The sequence below is a fragment of the Dasypus novemcinctus genome, chromosome 26 (assembly GCF_030445035.2).
Source record: "Dasypus novemcinctus isolate mDasNov1 chromosome 26, mDasNov1.1.hap2, whole genome shotgun sequence".
Lineage (NCBI taxonomy): Eukaryota > Metazoa > Chordata > Mammalia > Cingulata > Dasypodidae > Dasypus > Dasypus novemcinctus.
In genome coordinates, this window is record NC_080698.1 from 5,416,017 (window position 1) to 5,435,173 (window position 19,157).

At 46.2% G+C, this 19,157-nt stretch overlaps 1 protein-coding gene across 10 annotated transcripts in view; it reads right to left on the reverse strand.

Moving 5' to 3' along the window:
• Window positions 1-19,157, reverse strand: part of ZNF445 (zinc finger protein 445) — a 70,521-nt gene that overhangs the window by 35,201 nt on the left and 16,163 nt on the right. For 2 of the 10 annotated variants that reach the window (XM_058288799.2, XM_058288795.2), the window contains exon 2: window positions 9,405-9,610. The gene's annotated coding sequence lies outside the window, so the exon portion shown is untranslated. Of the gene's footprint in view, window positions 1-6,787; window positions 6,948-7,058; window positions 7,131-9,404; window positions 9,611-14,555; window positions 14,981-19,157 lie in introns of those variants that run through there. The other 8 variants (XM_071212013.1, XM_058288796.1, XM_058288800.2 and 5 more) reach the window with 7 other exon arrangements.

The following is a 19,157-nucleotide window of genomic DNA, read 5'->3' on the forward strand; positions in this document are numbered from 1 at the left end:
GTCGAAGGTTCAAACCCAGGGTCTCCTGACCTGTGAGATGAGCTGGTCCACGTGCAGTGCTGATACGCGCAAGGAGTACCCTGCCACGCAGGGGTGTCCCCCACACAGGAGAGCCCCACGCAAGGAGTGTGCCCTGTAAGGAAAGCCACCCAGCACAAAAAAGTGCAACCTACCTAGGAATGGCACCGCACACATGGAGAGCTAACACAACAGATGACGCAACAGAACAAGACACAGATTCCGGGTGCTGCTGACAAGAATACAAGTGGACACAGAAGAACACAGCAGATGGACACAGAGAACAGACAACGGGGGGAGGGGGGAAGGGGAGAGAATTAAATAAAAAATAAATCTTAAAAAAAAAAAACTTGGTATAAAGAAAAGCTCACATCCAGATGGTTTCACTGGAAAATTCTAGAAAATATTGAAACCGTGAGCAGGTCGAAAAATGGTTTGTGAGATTGTCATCTGTTCTTGTAATTTTTTTTCCTGAACTTGTTTTACAGGCAAACTGGCTGCAGGTTATAAACTGGGCATGTGCAGAAACACAAATTCTTGTCCCTTAGATAACCCGAGATACTAGAACTCACCCTCCCAAGAACCAAAGATTATGAGGATGAGAAGACATCAGAAGCAAAAAAACGTGAGGAGTCCTGTAACAAGGAAGATGTGGTCTGTGAACATATTTCTACCATATATGAATAATTCTATAAGCAACCAATTAGAATATGCCAAACCAAATCCCTGCCACTCTCATCTCCCTTTGTTTTCATCCTACAAAACTTCCTTGATTCTCAGATCAGAGAGACAGATTTAAGCTTGCCTCCTGTCTCCCTGCTGTTGGGCCTCACAATAAAACTCTTTTCTCAAAATCCTGGTGCCACAGTATTAGCTTCTGTTTACATCAACAGTGAGTCCACTGCTCAATAACAATATTTCTAAAAAAAATACCAATCCTTCAACAATCTCTTCCAGAAAACAGAAGAAGAAGGAACACTTACCAATTCATTTTATGAAGTCAGAATTACCCTGACACCAAAATTAGACACCAACAGTACCAATAAAGAAAATACAGACTAAATCCTTCAGGAATATACACACAAAAATCCTTAACCAATTATTAGCAAATAGATTACAACAATATGTAAGAAGAATTATAACCATGACTAAGTGGGATTTATCCCAGAGATGTAAGGCTGATTCAACATGTGAAAACAAATCAATATAATCCACCAAATTAACATGCTAACAAGGAAAAGCCCTAACAACTGATACAGAAAAAGCACTTGCAAAATTCAATAACTAGTGGTGATTTTTAAAAAACTCTCAGAAAAAGTAGAGGAGAATTTTCTCAACGTTATAAAGGATATACAAGAAAACCCATAGTTAGACAGAAAAAAAACAGAAACAACATAGGAAAAGGAAAGGTCACAGGAAGAAAAGGGGCATTATACAGCAGTCCTTCATTGAATCTGGGAATGCAACAAAGGCCTGGAGCAGCAACAGGAAATGGTCTTGGGAGGTACTGGGACACCACATTGTGGCAGCAAGCCTGCCAAAAAACACCCTAAATTTCTAGTATCAGCTAACATCTGTCCATGTCATCTGCAACTCTCCACAATTTCTCTGTTAAAATTCTCTGTTCAGTCCTTTGAAGAGCAGTCTCATCAGTCATTTTAGTGCCCCATGAATCTCTTTATCTAGGAATAAAAGTGCTCCAATATTATTGAAAAGTGGGAAGGTACCCTCTGTTAGCGCCATGGATTACTCCAGACCCCAAAAATGCTCATGCATAACCACAGAACTGACAGACTGAAGACTGTAATGTCTCCTGCGATGAGCTGCAGAGGCTGAAAGAAGTGTGAGGTGGACAGCCGGCTTCAGTACCTGTTGCAAACAACCCCATTATTCTGTGTACCAAGTGACATATGGTCAGTCATCTTCTCCTGCAAATGTCTGGCACCCTCCATCACCCACCAATGTTAAGCAAATTCAAAGGAACTACTACCTTCACCTAGCATATTAAGACAGAAGCCACCATTTCCTACATTTGCTATAAACTAATAACTGATGTTCAAAGTCCCCTCCTCTCAGCAAGTGCTGTTACTACTTAAAATTTTAAAAATAAAAAAGACTGTCTTTTTGGTAATGGATGGTGGTGATGGTAGCATAACATTTTGAATGTCATTAATACTTGAAAGTGGCTGAAATGGGAAATTTTACGCTGTATATATGTTACTACAATAAATAAATAAATAGATAAATAAATAAATAAGGATTTTAAGTGGAGTTTTGAAGAAGGCTCACACCAAGACTGTATGCCACCAGTGAACTCAGAGAAGGAAACTAGAGACCTGGTCCCAGGACCAAGGTGAGTCAGGGAAAGAACTACATCAGGGATCATGTGTGCTGAAGAGGCTGCTAAAGTTGTAGCAGAAAAATGATGCCTTGCTGTGAAAAAAGGGGGAGAGAGAAGTCAGAGAAAACAATAAAGGAAAATGAAAGTGATACAGTAAACTACTGAAGGGTTATGAAGAGAGACTTGAAGATACACAACGACAAAAGAAGGCTAAAGATGAGCAGACTCTTAAGGAGCAAAAACCGCTGAGCTCCAACGGCACAAAAAGGAAGCAAAAACCACTGCTCAGGAGGAAGCTGAAAGACAGAAGCAAGAGGGGGAGAGACTTACAAAGCCAAGCTTGCAAAACAGACTGGAGAAGAGAAAGAAAACTGAAGTATGAAAAGAGTGGTAAGACATTCAGTGCTGCTAAGGATGAAGAGAAAGCTGGCAATGAAGCCAAAGAGAATGATATTGATGAGGAGGCCAGAGAGAAGTTTTTGAAGAAATGCACCCCATGGGAAAAATAAGTGGTACTGACCTATAAGGAAATTGAGACGCATGTTGAAATGAGCATCAGGAATGTGCCTTTAAGCTCGCCTGTTCCAAAGCAGCTCCTACAGAAATATCGAAAAAGGCCAACAGGGTATTTCTAACAGGTGATAAGAAGATTGGCAAACAGGATAATGAGGGTGACTGCCTGTGAATATGGCAAAGGATTCCAATTCTTCAATCAAAGAAGAGGTTAGTCCAGACTCTGCAATCATAAACATGGATAAAGGTGAAGGTTTCGTGGGCCTTTCAAACTCTGAATGAAAATCCCAGGGCACAGAAGAGATGGAGGCCAGGTGAACTGAGCCAGCAGGACTAAGTTTAGGTACCCTAATGCTGCAACTACCTTTTGAGAATGGAAGAAAGGCTTCATTTAATAACTTGTTGAAATTATACTACAACCGTGAATACCCAGGCCTGGAATGCAAGTTAGGCTGGATCATCCCTGTAGCACTCCTTTCCCAGAGCTTCATAATGTAACCAAATTCATAAAGAAAACGATGCCAAAAAGAACAGGGAAACGTCCAAGCAAGTATCTTGGCATTTTGGGGGGAGATTTTCTTCTTTTTGTCATTTTACTTCTTCACCTCATGGGCAATGTGATTTTTGTTTTGTTCTGTTTTCCTTTTAAAATCCCCATTTAAGCCATCTCTTATTCTTAAATTTTCCTACCAGGGTATACTTGATTGAGTATAGGTCAGGTTTATGACTATGAACAAATATGTTTCTAAGACAATCACCACTGAAGAAAGATTGTTTTCACAACATCCTTAAAATCTTAAAATATTTATAGAATAGATTAAAAAAAAAAAGCATGACCCAATTATATGCTATTTACAAGTGCATCACCATAAATTCAAAGACACATGTAGGATGAAAATTAAAGGATGGGAAAAAAATATTTCATGCAAATTATAATCAAAAGAGAGTGGGGGTAAAAAAATAAGAGTGGGGGTAAGGGAGTGGATATAGCTCAGTGGTTGAGCGCCTGCTTCCTAAGTACGAAGTCCTGAGTTCACTCCCTGATACCACCTTATTAAAAAAAAAGAGAGAGAGTAGGGGTGGCTATACTAATATCAGATAAAATAGACTACCAGTCAACCACTGTAAAAGGGACAAAAAAGGACACTATTAATAAAAGGGTCAATTCATCAAGAAGATAAAACAATTCTAAACATATATGCCTGTATAGTATAAAATATATAAAGTAAATACTGACAGATTTGAAAGTAGATCATTCTACATTAACAGTAGGTGACTAAGAGATACATAGAACACTCCACCCAACAACAGCAGAATACACATTCTTCTCTAATGCACACGGATCATTCTCTAGGACAGACCGCATGTTAGGTCACAAGACAAGTCTGGATACATTTAATGGACTGAAATCAGACAAAATATGTCCTCTGAACAGAATGGAATCACCCTAGAAATCAACAGAGGGAGAATTGGAAAATTCACAAATATGTGGAAATTAAGCAATACACAAATAGCCAATGGGTCAAAGAAAAAAACCACAAGGGATATTAGGAAATATCTCAAGACGAATGAAAATAAGAACATACCCTGAGATTCAGCAAAAGCAATGCTGAAAGGGAAATTTATAGCTGTAATGCTTACACTAAAAGAGAAGATGGTAACGGTAGCGCAACATTGTGAATGTAATCAACACCACTGAATTACGTATCTATGTGGTTGAAGGGAAATTTTTGATTGTAAACGTGTTATTAAAATAAAAGTTAAAGGGAAAAAAAGATCTCAAATCAGTAACCTAACCTCACACCTGAATATAGACAAAAGCAAACTAAACCCTAAGGAAGCAGAAGAAATAAAAAAGATTATTCATAGAAGTATTATTCACAATAGCCAAAAGATGGAAGCAACCCACATGACTAGCAGTGAATGAATGAATGAATGAATGGGTAAACAAAACGTGGTAGATCCATACAATGGACTATTAAGGCCATGAAAAAAGAATGAAGTTCTGATATATACTACAATACCATGAAACTTGAAAAAAAGAATGAAGTTCTGAAATAGACTACACCACCATGAATCCTGAACACGTTGTGAAATAAGGCAGACACAAAAGGACAAATATTGTATAATCTCACATATGAAAGAGCTAGAATATGCAAATTCAGAGTCAGAAATCAGAATATAGGTTACTAGAGGCAGGAGTTGGGGGTTAGAAATGGGGGAGTTAATGCTTAATTGGTCGTTTCTGTTCCAGGTGATGGGAACCTTCTGGTAATGGGTGGTGGTGGCAGTAGCACAACACTGTGCATGTAATTAACACCATGGTATATGTTAAAGTGGTTAAAATGGGAAATTTTATGTTGTCTATATGCTACCACAAAAAATATTTTTTAAAAACCCATAGAACTGTAAACACAAAGAGTGAATCCTAATGTAAACCATGGACTTTAGTTAATAAAATAATTACGATAATATTGGGTTATCAATTTCAACAAATGTTTCATACTAGCACAAAATGCCAATAATAGGGAAAACCATGAGGGGAGATGTATGGGAACTCCATACTTTCTGCAGGATTTTTCTTTAAACCTAAAACCACTCTGAAAAATAATACTTACACTGTTTTACCATTAAAAAAATAAGCTCACCTAGTGCCCAGATCGTGGTTTCTAAATATCATTCTTTAATAAAAGGGACCAGAGGGAAGCAGATGTCGTTCAGCAACTGGGCTCCCATCTACCGCATGGGAGGTCCCAGGTTCGATTCCCAGGCCTCCCAGTGAAAGTAAGCTGGCCCGGGCAGAAGATGATGGCAACACGATTTGGCAACAAAAAAAAGAGACACAGAGGAAAAGATAACAAGAGATGAAAAGGACCAGGGAGCTGAGGTGGCTTAGGTGACGGGGTGCCTCTCTCTCATGTCAGAAGGCCCCAGGAATGGTTCTGGGTGCTTCCTAAAGATACGAGAAGCAGGCACAGAAGAATGCACAGTGAATGGACAGAGAGAGCAAACAGCGAAGGCAAGCAGGAGAGGGGAATGAACAAATAAAATAAATCTTAAAAAAAAAATAAAAGGGATCAGAACTCCTTGGAAAAGTGGTTCATTTCAGGACTGAGGCAGAGAAAATACAAGATGAGCCTGGAGCCAGAAAAGTAAGGAAGGATTCAAAAAAGGATGGTGGGTGGAGGTGGGGGCATGTCAAAACAAAGACTGATACTTCTTCGCAAAATAAGGGGCCTATTCGTTTTCATTTCCGAATTGCAGGTTCAAAGAGACCGGTGCTTTCCCAAGCACTTTCAAATCAGCAAGGAGAACAGACGTATGCATGTCACAGTACAGTACAACTGTTTTAGATTAGAGCTGTGCCTTACGTTTAAAAACGGCATTTTTAAATACTAGCATTTTGAAGACAAACAACATTTTGCTATTTTTCTGCCCAAAGGGTACGTGTTGAACATTCAGTTATATCCTTCGTGCAAATGTGTGTACTAGGGACAATAAACTGCGAACAAAATGTTTTTAAATATACTTTTAATTTTTATTATTTACGTATTTCAATAGTACTCACAAAAATTGTTTCAGTGGTGTCAATTTTAGCACCAGTTTTCCTCGAACTATAAACAAACGTATTCCGCAAATTTCAGATAATTTCTTTAAAAATCAATGGTAGGAATGGATGTTATACCACTTTAAAACGATTAAATGATAAATTTTGTTAGGCGTGTTTTATCACCATAAGAACAACATGAATACAAATTTAAAAGCAAAAGTATAATCCTATTTCATGCTAAAATTACCCATACACATGTATATGAGTTTGAATAATTACGCAAGAAGAAACGCCTGAGGTGTCGCCACCGGGAGACCGACCCGCGGTCCACAGACTCCGCTTACTTTTACTTTCTCTCCACCTACCTGTGATCTAATTGTCCGTCAGGAATGCGCATTCCTCGCACAAGTGGGTGAAAAGGTGCGGTGCGGAGAAAGCGGTACGCCACATTGTCCGCACCTGGGCCGGGGGCGACGCGGCTGCCGAGGCGCCCTGGCCGCGCAGGGACTGGGTGCCCGCCGACCCCCCGCCCGCGGCGCGGCCCCCCCCGCGCGGCCGAGCGCCCCCGCCGCCCTCCGGGCCCCCCGCGCCCGCACAGCCGCCCCGCCGCCGCCAGCGCCCCGCCCGGCCGCTCACCCGCGCCTGCCGCGGCCCATCCGCCTCCGCCCGCAGCCAGGCCGCCCGCCCCAGGCCGCGCCGCCGCCCCCCGCCCCAGGCCGGCCGCGCACGCGCACCACCGCCCCCGGCCCGCCGCGGCCTCTCTAGGAAGCCGGGAGGGCCGGAGTCTCGGATTCTCCCCGGCCCCGGCGCGGCGGAAGGCGGGGGACCGCGGGGCTGGCCGGGGGTCGCCGCCGCCGCCGCCGCCCCCTCACGCCCCAAGAGCCCCAGGGACCTCGGCGGGCCGGGGCGCATCCCTGGGATGCGCGCGTAAGGCGGCCTTGGAGCCTGGGCCCGGGGTGCACAGCGAGGCGGCCGGTGGCCTGCTGTGTAGTGCATCCTGAGAACAGAGATGCGGGCCCAGCGGAGGCCCAGCACATGTCCATTGTATTCTGACACAGCACAAAGGGTCCACCGGAGCAGGGGAAGCGGCCCCAGGGCTGGTTCCCCGGCCGCCAAGAGCTGGGGTCGGCGTGAGGGGTTCTGCGCGGCCCAGGAGCCCGCTGTGCCCGTCCCCGGGTCGCGGCGTTCCCTCAGCCAGGGCAGTGGTGATGGCGGAAAGAGGCGAATCTAGACCCCTGGAACCCGCCAAGCAGAGAGCAGAGCAAACAGAAAACTGAGGTTAGGCCGAGACCAGGAGAAACGGACCTGCATCCCCCCTCACACCCGGGGAGGCGGGAAGCCAAAGAAGACCCCAACCCCCTGTAGCGCGGCTACCCTACAGCTTCTGTGACTTGCTTGCCGGCTTAGCAACAGCCTTACAAAGAAACGAAAGAAGTGTAAACCAATAGAATCTTATTCTCCCAAGCGCGCGAAAACTATTCCCACCTGTATGTATCCCTATAAAAGTCTAAGTTCCCCTGGGCTCGGCGCGTCCCTTGTCTAGTTCTGGTGGAGGGCGCCCCAACCGGAAAATAAAGGTTCTCTAGATTTGTACCTCCTGGGTGTCTTGATGTCTGATTCCTGAAGTGTTCCATACTTCACCGCTCCCAGGCAAATCACGTTTTTCACAGGACAATAAATTGAGGGGAGCAGGCCAGTGAGAAGACTCAGGTGGCTTTTTTTTTTTTTTTTACGATTTATTTTTTATTTATCTCTCTCCCCTTCCCCGCTCCCCCTCACCCCCCGCCAGTTGTCTGTTCTCTGTGTCCATTCTCTGTGTGTTCTGTGCGCGCTTGCATTCTTGTTAGCAGCACAGGGAATCCTTGTCTCTCTTTGTTCTGTCATCTTGCTGCGTCAGCTCCCCATGTGTGTGGTGCCACTCCTGGGCAGGCTGCACTTTTTTCACTTGGGGCAGCTCTCCTTACGGGGCGCACTCCTTGCACATGGGGCTCCCCTATGTGGGGGACACCCCTGCGTGGCAGGGCATTCCTTGCACGCATCAGCGCTGCATGTGGGCCAGCTCAGCACACAGGTCAGGGGGCCCTGGGATTGAACCCTGGACCTCCCACGTGGTAGGCAGACGCTCTATCTGTTTAGCAAAATCTGCTTCCCTCAGGTGGCTTTTGACTTTTCAAGGGCAGTCAGAAACTGAGGGTGCATGGTCCCATTGTAAGAATAAGGCTAAGTTCAGCTTTCCCATGAAGGTGATGTGGACTCGGGGAAAGAGAAGTTAAAATCAGCCTCCTGGTTTATTGCATCAGCCACCAGCAACCTAATAGGGGAACTAGCTAAAACCCACTCTGCAGTTAAAAGGAAGGAGGGAAAAGGGCTGTGATGGCGCTATGTGAAAGTGGCGCCAAGTTTAAAAGTGATGCCAACTCCTTATATGGGTAAAAATAAATAGAAGCCAGGGTCCCTGAGATGAAGGTAATGGGAGTTGTATTGTGGGGGTGAGGGGAGACTCCCGTGGCTTAGTTAGTTCTCTCCAATAGGCTATAACCTCTGGAGTACCCACCCAGTCAATGGAGAAATGGGGGAGGGCTCTTCGTGCCAGGCTTGGGGAACACGTTCTGCTGCATCCTGCCACTCAGCATGCCAACCTCCATATTCTGGTTGCATGCCTGTTCTTGCAAGATCGTTAATAAAATTATTTTCTCCTCCACAATTGAGTGAACATTTACTCTCTTACAGGTACAGCTTTCTTTCTAACACCATCAATGTCTAAAGACCTATGCAGGGAGTGGCCCGGAGGGGGGTTTGTTTCTGCACAAAGGAAGATAACCCTGGAGCACATGAAGCACCCCTAGAGAGTCACTGGTTGTTTCAGAATGCTAGCAGAAAGATGACTGAGCCGCTGGCCCGTGTCTTTATACCCAGGGAGTTGCATCCCAACGGGTTGTCCCAGGGTATGGGAAAGAAGTTAGCCAACAGCTGTGCCATTACCTTTGTCACAGGCCATCAGTGAAGAACGTCCTGCTGTTGAGGCAGGGGAAATGCGCTCCTTGAGTGACAATCCAGACTTCGCAAAGAGGGGAGAAGGTGCAAGGGGTCAGGTAGCAGAGCCAGCAGTGGGGCAGCTTCCCTGCCACCATGAGGGCCAGGTCAACTGGATGAGGTGGTTTTCCTTCCAGGTTGCTGCCAGGCCAAATCTGCAAAACATCAACCAGTCCCAACAGGGTGGTCATGCAACAATCTCCCAGGGGAGACACTTTTCTCAGCCTATTTGCAGTGTCATTTTTTTTCCTTCAAGTCCACTCAGTCTGTCTGTCCCTTACCTTGAGCTATAACCTCATCCCTTTCCCATTGATCTGAGTGCCTTACCCATATCTTCTGGCCCACCTCCGCCCCTTCCTGATAGATGGAGTTGTCAGGACTTCTTGACGTTATCCCAAGACTGTTCCCAAGGGAAGTAGTGTCCTACCAGGGATAGTGATCTCCCACTAACCTCTAGGATGTGAGTGTCAGGCCCTGTGGGTTCCACCCACTGCAATGTTACCATGTGTGTGGTGAGCTCTTCTGGACCTGCTTCCAATATCCCCCCCACACACCTGGCCGTCATCTCCCATGATCTCGAGAATCACACGGAGGGTGTAGTGGGGTAAAAAGCAGGTGACCCCTTAGCAGCGGCTTAAAGAAGAGTCCTAAGTGGCCTGTCCTAGTTCCCCCAGGCCAATCCTCATCTCGACTGGTGTAAGGGCAGATGTGCAGCAAAGCCTGGTTTCCTCCCAGGAGGAGGAGTGTGTCCTGTCATTCCCTACTCCCTACTCCACCAGCTTCCCTGGAAGTCCTCCTTCATTAACTTATTTGAGGCACTGGTTCAATCCTTCGTACCTTCTAAAAAATATATACTCTAGAGGCACACAACAGCATACCAACACTACACTGACTCTAAAACAGAGGTTCTTAACAAGGGTTCCATGAGCTTGAACTGAAATTCAAAAACAACATTATTCTTGTAGGGACGGGTTGTGTGGGTATGATATATTTATTAAATAATACACAGTATAGCGTGGACTTAGGAAGGGGTCCATGGTTTTCACCTGACTGGCAAAGGGGTCTGTGGAACAAAAAATGTGAAGAACCCCTGCTCTAGAAGACCTCAACAGATCAATTACAAGTAAAGAGATTGAATCAGTCATCAAAAACCTTCCAAGAAAGAGAAGTCCAGGACTAGATGGCTTCACAGGTGAATTCTACCAATCATTCCAAAAAGAATTATCATCAAAACTCTTCCAAAAAGTTGAAGAGTAGAGAACACTACTTAACTCATTCTATGAAGCCAACATCACCCTAATACCAAATCCAGATAAAGAAACTACAAGAAAATTACAGACCAATTTTTCTGTTGAATATAGATATGAAAATCCTCAACAAAATACTTGCAAATTGAATCCAACAGCCCATTAAAAGAATTATACACCACATTAACAAACCAAAGGAGAAAAAACTCATGATCATCTCAATTGACACAGAAAAGGTATCTGAGGGAAGTTGATGTGGCTCAACTTGTAGGGTGTCCACCTACCATATGGGAAGTCTAGGGTTTGGTACCCAAGGCCTCCTGGCCCGAGTGATGAGACAGCCCACGTGCAGTGCTGCCACATGCAAGGAGTGCTGTGCCACGCAGGGTGTCCCCCATGTAAGCGTGCCCCCCATGCGACGAGTGTGCCCCACAAGGAGAGCCGCCCCATGCGAAAAAGTGCAGCCCACCCAGGAGTGGTGCTGCGCACACAGAGAGCTGATGCAACAAAAAAAGAGACTCAGATTCCAGTGCAGGTGGACACAGAAAGCAGGAGGAAGGGGAGAGAAATAAATAATAAATAAAAAATATTTTTTAAAAAGTCATTTGACAAAATTCAGCATCTTTTCTTGATAAAAACACTTGGAAAGATAGGAATAGAAAGAAACTTCCTCAGCATGATAAAGGGCATGTATGGAGAAACCACAGGTAACGTCATACTCAATGGTGAAAGACTGAGCGCTTTCCCTCTGAGACCTGGAGGAAGACAAGGATGTCCACTGTCACCACTGCTATTCAACGTCGTGCCAGGGGTTCTGGCTAGAGCAGTTAGGCAAGAAAAAGAAATAAAAGTCTTCCAAATTGGAAAGGAAAAAGTAAAACTTTCCCTATTTGCAGGTGACATGATCCTATATATAGAAAGTCCTGAAAAATCTACAACAAAGCTACTAGAGCTAATAAATGAGTTCAGCAAAATGGTGGGATACAAGATCACCATGCAAAAATCAGTAATAGTTCTATACACTAGTAATGATAAATCTGAGGAAAAAATCAAGAAAAAATTCATTCATAATAGCAACAGGAAGCAGGTGTGGCTCAAGCAATTGGGCTCTGATCTACCATATAGGAGGACCAAGGTTTGATTCCCAGGGCCTCCTGGTGAGGGCCCACGCAGAGACCTAGCCCATGCAGAGTGCTGGCCTGTGTGGAGAGCTGGTGCAGCAAGATGATGCAACAATAAGAGGCACAGAGGAGAGACAGTAAGAGACACAACAGACCAGGGAGTTGAGGTTGCAAAAGAGATTGAGCCCCTTTCACCTACTCCAGAAGGTCCCAGTGCCACCTAAAGAGAAGACAAGCAGATACAGAAGAACACACATCAAATGGACACAGAGCAGACAATGTGGGGGGAGAATAAATAAATAAACCTTTAAAAAATAGCAACTGAAAGAATCAAGTCTCTAGGAATAAACTTAACCACGGATATAAACGACCTGTGCACAGAAAACTACAAAACATTGCTAAAAGAAATCAAAGAGGACCTAAATAAATGGAAGGACATTCTATGTTCATGGATTGGAAGACTATAGTGGAGATGTCCAATCCTACCCAAATGATTTATAGACTCAATGCAATACCAATTGTGATGGTTAGGCTAATGTGTCAACTTGGCCAGGTAATTGTGTCTAGTTGTTTGGTCAAGCAAGCACTGCTAATTGTAATACAAGGGCATTTATGGACTTCAGGCACCATTGACTTTACTGCATAGAAGGCTGATTACATCTACACCAATCAGGGAGATTGTCATCAACAATGAATGACGTTTTATCCAATCAGTAGAATGCCTTAAAAAGGGAAATGATTTCAGCTTCAGAGAGAATTTCCCAGCTCGTCTTTGGACAAGCAACGTTTCCTGGGAACTCATCAAGGAACTTCATCAGACTTTCATTGGAGCCCCTAGTTTGCAGTCTATCTACGGAATCTGGACTAGCGCATCCCCATGGTAATGTTGAATTTTATAAAATCTCATACTCTTTACAGATATCTCCTGTTGATTCTGTTTCCCTAGAGAACACTAATATACCAATCAAAATTCCAGTTTTCAAAAATGGAAAAGCCAATTATCAAATTTATTTCAAAGGATAAGGGACCTTGAATGTCCAAAAACATCTTGAAAAAGAAGACAGTTTGGTGGTTCCTCAGGAAGCTAAGTATAGAAGTGCCATATGATCCGGCAATCCCACTTCTAGGTATATACCCAGAAGAACTGAAAGCAGGGACATGAATAGACAAAGAAAGGAAATGAGAGGATAAAACATAGGACTGTATAACACAGTCAACCTTACTGTGAACGATGACTGTGGCTAATAGTACAAATACAAGAATGTTCTTTCATGATCTATAACAAATGTATGTCACTATTACAAGGTGTTAATAAAAGGGTGGCATATGGGAAAAATACACCTAATGCAAACTATGGACTATGGTTAACAGTAATGTTTTTGTGTGTAGTTTTTTTCCCTCTCTCCTCTTCCACGCCCCCCCCCCCGTTGTCTGCTTTCTTTTCTGTCCATTTGCTGTGTGTTCTTCTGCATCCGCTTGCATTGTCAGGCGGCACTGGGAAACTGCATCTCTTCTGTTGCGTCATCTTGCTGCATCAGCTCTGTGTGTGTGTGGCACCACTCCTGGGTGGGCTGCACTTTTATCACAGGGGGTGGCTCTCCTTACGGGGTGCACTCCTTGTGTGGGGGGCTCCCCTACGTGGGGGACACCCCTGCGTGGCATGGCACTCCTTGCATGTGGCAGCACTGCGCATGGGCCAGCTCCACACGGGTCAGGAGGCCCTGGGTTTGAACCCTGGACCCTCCATATGGTAGGCAGACGCTCTATCAGTTGAGCCAGGTCTGCTTCCCAACAGTAATGTTTTAATATTCTTTCATCAGTTGTAACAGAGACACCCACAATGCCACTCTCTCCTTGACACTAAATGCTAGTTGAGGTGAGAGGTGTGGCCATGCTGCCCCTCAAACTCCGGCCTTCTCTGGGGTGACCTTGGCTGCTGGTTCAGGAGGGATTCAGGCAGGGGCCTGCTCCATGAGCACAGATGACTGAAAAGGGGAAAGTGGAGCTTTCCAGGGTATTGGATATCCAGGACCCTGTTCCAGGAGCCTGGAGGGAGGACTTGGGGCTGCCCAGGGAGGGGAGCAGGGCCTCGAGACCTCAGCAGAACCACCTGTCAGCTCACAGACCCCTTCCTGACCATGGCAACCCCTTAAAGAGCAACAAACGGTTCCTTCTCAAGCGTCTTCTCCAGGACTGATCCAGCTCTTTGGACTGAATTTCCTTTTGTCCACATTCTTCTTGGATGGGAGTGGCCAGAAACCACCACCCACCTCCAGCTCCAGCTTGATAGATAAGGCTGCTTGCTTCATTACCCACCCTCCCACCAGACACAGCATAGTCTCCTGAAGTGGGTTCACAGGAGAGGATCATTTTAACATCATCAGTTGTTAATAAGCGCACAGGGAAGTAGATGTGGCTCGAGCAGTTGAGCACCTGCTTCCCACATGGGAGGTCCCAGTTTCGGTTCCCAGGAAACAAAAACAAGCATGCAGGCCACTGACACTGCCCTAAGAAAGAGGCTGCTGGTTTTTCTTAGGGTGCTGCTGCCCCCAGGGGGATGCTTGTCCCCCCAGCTTTTTTCCGCCCCTGGGCTCTCATCTTTGAGCATGCTCCCATAAAAGCTAACTCTGTATCAGTACCTTAAGTTTCAAGGGGACAGTACGAGGAAATGATTGGAAAGAAGGTGAATTATTTCACCTAGCCTGGGACTAGCAGTGCCTGGATCTACCTACCTCTGGAGCTCAACCTTCTCCAGCTTCCACCTGGACTTCGATTCCAGAAAGGACCACAGAGTAGTTTTCCGACCCACGTAGAGAGAAGCCAAAAGGAGCACTTTCATGTGGGAAGTTAAGACACTGATGACCTTTGGTGGCACTCTTGTTCTTGGTCTGTGGCAGTGGGGATCAAAGAGCAGGGCCAGGAGTACCAGAGCCCAGGGTCACAGTGCGGAGCGTCAGGGTCAGGCTAGGCGTGAGGACTGTGACCCAGTCGGGAAATGGCGAAGGGGGATCCCAGGACAGCGGGAAGCATGCAAAGGCCCTGGGGTCATCACAAGCTTCACCCGGGGGAGAACTGAAAGGAAGCCAGCACGGTGAGCCACGACAGCGGTGGCCATCAAGGTGGCTTTGAGCCCAGGAGCTGTTCCCGGGTGTGACCTCTGTAGACAGAGAAGTTAGAATAGCACTTAATTTAGTCATAAAAATGCCTTACATTTTAACATACCAATAGTTACCTTTTTAAAATATAATTTTATTTATTTTTAAAAGACACAGAGATCACACATAATGTTTCATTAAAAAATATAGGTGGCAGACTTGGCCCAGTGAATAGGGCGTCTGCCTACCACATGGGAGGTCCACAGTTCAAACCCCGGGCCTCCTTGACCCGTGTGGAGCTGGCCCATGCGCAGTGCTGATGCGTGCAAGGAGTGCCTTGCCACGCAGGGGTATCCCCCACGTAGGGGAGCCCCAAGCGCAAGGAGTGCGCCCTGTAAGGAGAGCCGCCCAGCGCGAAAGAAAGTGCAGCCTGCCCAGGAATGGCGCCGCCCACACGGAGAGCTGACACAGCAAGATGACGCAACAAAAAGAAACACAGATTCCCGGTGCCGCTGACAACAACAGAAGCGGACAAAGAAGACACAGCAAATAGATACAGAGAACAGATGACTGGGGTGCGGGGGGGGGGAGAAATAAATAAAATAAATAAATAAATATTTTAAAAATATATATGTATATATGTAGGAGGTTCCCATATACCCCACTCTCCACACCCCCCACTCCTCCCAATCAACAGCCTCTTTCATCAGTGTGGCACATTCATTGCAGTTGATGAATATGTTTTGGAGCACTGCTGCACTGCATGGATTATAGTTTACGTTGTGGTTCACACTCTACCCCAGTCCATTCAGTGGGTTATGGTAGGATATATAATGTCCAGCATCTGTCCCTGCAATATCATTGAGGACAACTCCAAGTCCTGAAAGTGCCCCTACATCACACCTCTTCTTCCCTCTCCCTGCCCTCAGCAACTCCCGTGGCCACTGTCTCCACATCAATGATAGTTTCTTTCATTGCTAGAGTCACAAGAAGTCTATAGTAGCATACCAGTAAGTCCACTCTAGTCCATATTTTATTCCTCCATCCTGAGGACTCTGGGATGGAGATGCTCACTCCACCTCACAGTTGAGAGGGGGCTTCGAATCCACATGGCTGGTGGATGAGACTCTCTGCCCGCAGCTGTAGACTCTCTTGGTTCCTTGGTTGTCCATCCTCACCTCCCTGTCAGCTGACCTGGGTAAGTCTAGTTACCTTTTTCAAATTGATTAAAGATATGTTTAGGGCAAGATTAAAATGGTATGAATTTAACTTGTACATTAAAATTACACATTGTCAGTCACTGCTTGACTCAGTGATTAAGTAGTTTTCCTTTCTTAGTTTTCCGGCTGCTATGACAATATCACACAATGGGCCGGCTTCACTACAGGAATTTACTGGCTCCCAGTGTCAGAGGCTACGAGGCCGGCTTACTCCCAGGGTGGTAGAGCTCTGGTGTGGTTGGCGGTCCTTGGGTTCCTTGGATTTCCCATCACATGTCAACAATCCTCCAGGAGGATTCAGGCCCAGTCTCGTCAGCTGGGACACACCTTAATAAAAATAAAGTCTTCAAAAGTTCCATCTTCAAGGGCTCACACCCACAGCAATGGATTGATGGAGAACATATTTCCTCCTGCGGTACTTAACTTGCCATACTTGCCGGCTTTCTCTTTTAACTTATGAGCTTGGTGCTGCCTGTGTCAGGTGTGGAGCCGCATCCCTTCACTATCCACTTACAGGCAGCTCGAGGGTTAGAGCTCATCTCACATGCCGGGACTCCTATCAAGCTTCCTGCTTCAAAGGAATGTTGGACAGAAAAATGCTCAAGTTTCCTTCAGGGCCAAGTCTAACTACACTGTCAAGGAAACAAAAAGAGATTTTATACAGCTGTTGCACATCAGAGGGGCTCAAAATTAGGTAACTCTAGCAGGATTGGAGATTTTATAATAAAGCGAGAAGAGAAAGGTATGCCTGGAGTCACAGTTTTCTTTATCTGTAGCCGCTGCAAAAATCATGGTTGGAATGGTTGGCATATGTTTAGTTTTTTTGTTTTTTTGTTTTTTTTTTTAAGATTTATTATTTATTTATTTAATTCCCCCCCTCCCCTGGTTGTCTGTTCTCTGTGTCTATTTTCTGCGTCTTGTTTCTTTGTCCGCTTCTGTTGTCGTCAGCGGCACGGGAAGTGTGGGCGGCGCCATTCCTCGGCAGGCTGCTCCCTCCTTCGCGCTGGGCGGCTCTCCTTATGGGTGCACTCCTTGCGCGTGGGGCTCCCCTACGTGGGGGACACCCCTGCGTGGCAGGGCACTCCTTGCGCGCATCAGCACTGCGCCTGGGCCAGCTCCACACGGGTCAAGGAGGCCCGGGGCTTGAACCGTGGACCTCCCATGTGGTAGGCGGACGCCCTAACCACTGGGCCAAAGTCCGTTTCCCTGTTTAGTTTTTATGTCACATTTTGGCAGCGGTAGAAATAATCCTTTAGAAAGCTGTCTTTGAAAACCTTGCAGGTTGTCTGTTAACTAATGCCACTTAAGTTTCAGGAGAGGAAGGGGGAAAAGAAAAGGAAAAAAAAAAAAAGGTGGGAGAAAGGAGAGAAAAAAAGAATGGAGGCCAAGTTCTCAAGCAAGGAAACTGGGGTCTGCTTTAACTCTCCGCTGACAGTGGGAGGAATGATGGGCGCCTGCCCAGGAGTGCCAGCTCCAGGCTCTGCTCTGCTCGGCTTTGGGGGCACCCGGGGCAGTGTATTGGGCGTGTGGATGCCCACGCCATGCCAACTAGAGCTCTGCAGTGTACCTGCACCATGGGGCCCGGGGAGAGACATGGAGCTTACAGTAACTCGGCGTTCCCAGAATCCCAGAGGGAGGAATACTGGGATTTCACAGATGGTGAAAGGGCTCCGGGAGGGGCACCTGTGTATCAACAGGGCGTGGACGAAGGGTGGAGCGAGGTCACCGTGTCTGTGGAGCTCCCTAGAATTACGGCTTCGCTGGAAAGAGCGCTTCATGTTCAACAACTGGTACCAGCCTGCCCCTTGCAGGGGAGGTTCAGATCCGCTGAGCTACCTCTCTGCAAGGGAGAAGAGGCAGGAGGAAATGAGCCTCCTGGGCCCACTGGACTCGTGTCTACGCGGTGAATTTGGGAAGGAAGACTAAGCCCGGTTTAGAGCAGAGACTAACGCCAGGGTGCTGGGAGTTCGGGTCCTAAAGGTCTCAGTGAAGAGAAAATGGACTTAAAAGGGTATGTGTGAAGGGCGCTGGGGGAGAGCTCCTTTGGGAGGCTGTGACTTCCCTGCACAAAAAGAGTTAACATTTATTCAAATTTTCTGTCTCTAAAGGTCGATGCAGGTCATGTGACAGCCGCCTTCTTTCTAAGGCACAGGCCTCAACATTCCCTGTGAAGTTTGCCAGCCATGACATTAAAGAAACAGGCATCTGGATTACGCTCAGGGTTTTTGGTTGAGTAGGTCTATGGTGAGAACTGAGAATGTGCATTTCTGACAGGCTCCTAGGTGATATTGATGCAGCCCACTTGGAGAATCCTGTTGTCATGGAAACACTCTGAACCATCATTTTCAACCTTAGCTACATGTTAGAAAAGCCAGGGGGATTTTTAAAAATGCAACCCTCCACTCCACCCAAAACCAATTGAATCAGAATCTCATTGGTGGAGGCCGGCTGTTGGATTTTTGCAGATTTGCCTACATAATCCCTCTGTGCAATCAGAGTTGGGAAGAACTGCCCCATTCATTTTGCCTCCTGTGGAAAGACTCCAAATTGATTTCTTAAGAAATAGGTCACAGGGACCTCCTCATCCTCCAGGAAGACCGGAAACGGATTGGAGAGTGCAGCTGTGTAAAAGACTGCTGGCACTGGGAAGCAGATGTGGCTCAAGCGATAGAGATTCTGCCTACCATATGGGAGGACCTGGGTTCGATCTCTGGGACCTCCTGGTGAAAGAGAAGAAGAGAGAATGTGCCCGTGTGGTGAGCCAGTGCCCGCGCAAGTGAGTCATGCAGCAGGATGATGATGTAACAAAAGAGAGATAACGGTAGAGTTAAGGTCATTTTCTCTCCTCTAGGATTCACCAGGATTCAATCCTGGGGACCTCTTACGTGGAGAGAGGTTCCTTGTCAATTGCGCCACCTCAGCTCCTGGTTTCTGCTGCGCTTCACCTTGACTCTCACCTTGTCTCTCTTTTGATCCGTCATCATCTTGCTGTGTGACTCACTTGCACGGGCACTGGCTC